The sequence below is a fragment of the Carlito syrichta genome, unplaced genomic scaffold (genome assembly GCF_000164805.1).
Source record: "Carlito syrichta isolate Samal-C Ts95f unplaced genomic scaffold, Tarsius_syrichta-2.0.1 Scaffold288637, whole genome shotgun sequence".
Taxonomy (NCBI): Eukaryota; Metazoa; Chordata; class Mammalia; order Primates; family Tarsiidae; genus Carlito; species Carlito syrichta.
The window spans coordinates 3,773-7,635 of record NW_007232733.1 but is presented as its reverse complement, the minus strand read 5'-3'; the positions used below and the strand labels follow the sequence as shown (position 1 = coordinate 7,635).

The 3,863-nt window shown below is 39.5% G+C and overlaps 1 pseudogene; it reads right to left on the bottom strand.

Annotated features, from left to right (window-relative positions):
* Positions 1-540: 540 nt before the first annotated feature.
* Positions 541-954, bottom strand: LOC103255890 (annotated as a pseudogene).
* Between the last annotated feature and the right edge of the window lie 2,909 nt (positions 955-3,863).

The window sequence follows — 3,863 nt, the reverse complement described above, 5'->3', positions numbered from 1 at the left end:
ATAGCAAGAACCTGGAAGCAACTATTCTGTCCATCAAAAGAGGACTGGATTAAAAAAATGTGGTACATATACACGATGGAATACTACACAGCCATAAAAAAGAACACAATCATGAATTTCACAGCAAACTGGATGGAACTAGAGTCTATAATACTGAGTGACCTCTCACAGAAACAAAGATCTGAGTATCACATGTTCTCACTCATATAGTGGACCTTGAACATCCAATGTAATACTATAAGAAAATGACTGACAGTAGTGGGAAACTGGGTGGGGAGGGAGATGGGATTAATGGTAGTAAATATCTGTCTGGGTTTGGGGAAACACCTCTTATCAACAAGGGTGCCTGAATGAAACGTATTTGTATACCTAACCCTTAACTATACCCCACAATTTCATAATAAAAAATATTGATTATAAAAAAAAGGAAAAAAAAAAGAGAAACAACTCTGTACTGAAAAGGGTAATAGGATTACTATTTATTTATTTATTATCCCACAATGTTTATTATACAGGTAAACACTGATCCTTGTGATGGGCTTATTGGCAGGATTTCTGGTAGCAAGCAAGGGCGCCAGGGCCTCCAAACTTTTTGGATTCACAGTGACAGGGGTCAGCTACCAGCAGTGTCCAGTCATACTGAATAAGGATGTCTTTGATCTTCTTGGAAGGCTCATCCACATATTTTTGGCAATAAGCCACAAGGACTTTGGAGCTGCATTGACGGACAGCATAAATCTTGGCCTCATGATCACCACCGTTCAACCGGTCATGGATATCCACACCAGCAAACCGATCTTTGCCCAGAAGCAGAACTGGTTCCAGTAGCTTGTACTGTAGTATGTGCGCCTCATCATCTCCAGGGACTGACTGTTCACTTTGTTGAGGCCGTTGCCGCTTTTGCAGTGCACCAAGAATTCAAATTTCAGTATATTTAAGGGGTCATTATTCTGCCTACCATACAACTTAAACCCACAATTACATGTGCCATAAGATTCCAAGTTTTTTGTTTTTGTTTTGTTTTGTTTTAATTTGGAGTTTCACTCTGTTCCCCAGGCTGGAGTGCAGTGGCACGCTCACGGCCATAACACCCTTGACCTGCTGGACTCAGGCAAGATTCCAAGTTTCAAAAAGAAAAAAAATATTACTACAATGTTTAAGAATGCACCTTACTGGTGGTAAGACTCTAAAGAAAAATAATGAAGTGATTATCATTTTAAAAATTAGGGTAATTATGACATTAGGGTACAGTAGAGGGTGATGTGACTGATAAGAGACACAGGGAAAGCATCTGAGTGCTGGGAATGTTCTTTTTCTTGAACTGTCTGGCTGGTGGTTACAAGAGTGTTTGCTTTATGATCATTCACTGAGATATCAATATATGTTTGGGGATCACCTGTATGTATGTTACTTTTCACAATAAAAATTTTAAGAAAGAAAGAAAGAGAGAAAGAAAAGAAAGAGAGAGGACTCAAAATTGGGAATCACTAAGCTGTGTGTGGTGGAAGAATTTGTGGTCAAACACTGTTTACACAAATACAGCTTTCATTCAGCAATTTATGCTTCAAATTTTAATGTTAATGGACTTTCAGGGAGCCCATGATATTTGAGTAAAGCCTCCAATATGAGAGAGATCAAACCGAACAGAAAAGGAGAATTGTGAACAAACAGACACGGTATGGGGAAAAAAAAAATTTTTAAACCATAAATACCAGGATTACTAATTAATATCCTAGAGAAACAAGAGAATATTCTGCAATCATGATTTAAAAGGGGAACAGATAATAAGAGCTTGTAAGAAGTAAAATATGAGGGGACTGCAAAAAGTTCATAGGAGAAAAATGATAAAAATATAGACATAAGCTCCATCAAGTTCAAGATACTTTTGTAAGTGATAATGTCAGCCATTTTAATTCATCTATAAGAAATTAGGGTCCGGGGGGTTTAATTATGTCAATGTAGTTTTTTACATTACATATTAATGTGTAATTTGAAAATTATATTAAGTTACATATAATTTTTTACATTATTAGCTGAAGAAAAATGGGTTCACTTTAAAGGTTTTTTTAAGGTTAGGAAACAAAAAGAAGTCAGAAGAAGACAAATCAGAACTGTAAGGTGAATGCCTAATGATTTTTCTGGGAAACTCTTGCAAAATTGCCCTTGTTTGATGAGAGGAATGACAGGAACATTGCTGTGGTGGAGAAGGACTCTGGTAAAGCTTTTCTGGGAATTTTTCTGCTAAAGCTTTGACTAACCTTCTCAAAACACTCTCATAATAAGCAGATGTTATCATTCTTTGGCCCTCCAGAAAGCCAACAAGAAAATGCTTTGAGCATCCCAAGAGATTACTGCCATTGCCTTTGCTCTTGATTGGGTCACCTTTGCTTTGACTGGACCACTTCCGTCTCTTGGGATTCATTGCTTTGATTGTGCTTTGTCCTCAGGATCATAATGGTAAAGCCATGTATCATATCCTGCTCCAATTCTTCAAAGAAATGCTTCTGGATCGTGATACCACTTGTTTAAAAATTCCATTGAGAGCCGGGCTCGGTGGCTCAGCCTGTAATCCCACACTTTGGGAGGCTGAGGTGAGTGGATCGCCTGAGCCCGCGGATTCAAGACCCGCCTGGGCAACTTGGCTAGACCTCATCTCTACAATAAATCAAAAAATTAGCCGGGTGTGGTAGCGCGCATCTGTAGTTCCAGCTACTTCTAAGGCTGAGGCGGAAGGATCGTCGGAGCCCGGCAGGTCGAGGCTGCGGTGGCCGGGAGCGGCCACTGCACTCAGTCTGGGCGGCAGAGTGAGACTCCAACTCAAAAAAAAATTCCATTGAAAGTTCTGCTTTTGTCTTCAGCCGATCTGGGTGCAGTAGTTTTAGAATCTATTGAGTACTATGTTTGCTCAACATTAATTTGTCATAAGCTGAACTAATTGAGATGGCTATAGTGTTGGCTGTTGATTATCTGTTAATCGTTGGTCCTCTTTAATCTGGGCATGAACAAGATTAGTTTTTCCTCACAAGTTGATGTGGATGGTCTGCAAGCCTCATTTTCAACATTGTCTGATCACTTTTTTTCTTTTAATTTATTTTATTTTACAGGATCTCAAACATGCCAAAAGGAAAAAAAAAGCCCAATTTTTTTTAAAAAAGTGGACAAAAGACATGAATAGACACTTCCCAAAAGAAAACATATGAGCAGCCAACAGACACATGAAAAACAGCTCAGTCTCAGTGATCATCAGAGAAATGCAAATCAAAACCCTATTTAGATACCACTTACCTCCAGTAAGAATGGCCATCATTAATAAAACAGAAAACAAAAAACTACTGATCCCTTCTAAAAAGATGTTATCATTTGTAAACCATTTGTTTCTTTTTCTTTCTTTCTTTTTTTTTGAGTTTGAGTCTCACTCTTGTCGCTCAGGCTGGATGGAGTGCAAGGGCACGCTTATGGCCATTGCAGCCTCAATCTGCTGGTCTTGGGCGATAATTCCGTCTCAGCCTTCTAAGTAGCTGGAAATACAGACGTGTGCCACCAAGCCTGGATAGTGTGTGTGTGTGTGTGTGTGTGTGTGTGTGTGTGTGTGTGTGTGTGTGTGTGATTTTATTGTAGAGATGACGGAATCCTCTCGCTTTGACTTCCCAAAGTGCTGGTATTACAGGCTGAGCCACTGTGCCCCACCTGTTTATTTCTTTGAGTCATTGCCCCCATAAGCTTTCCACAAAGCATCAAGGAGTTCACCATCCTCCTACCCAAGCTTCATCATAAAGTTGATGCTTGTTCTTGCCTCAATTTCAGCAGAATTCATGCTGCCCCTGAATTCTGAGCCTCATGGGGGACCTTTTCAAAACTGATGC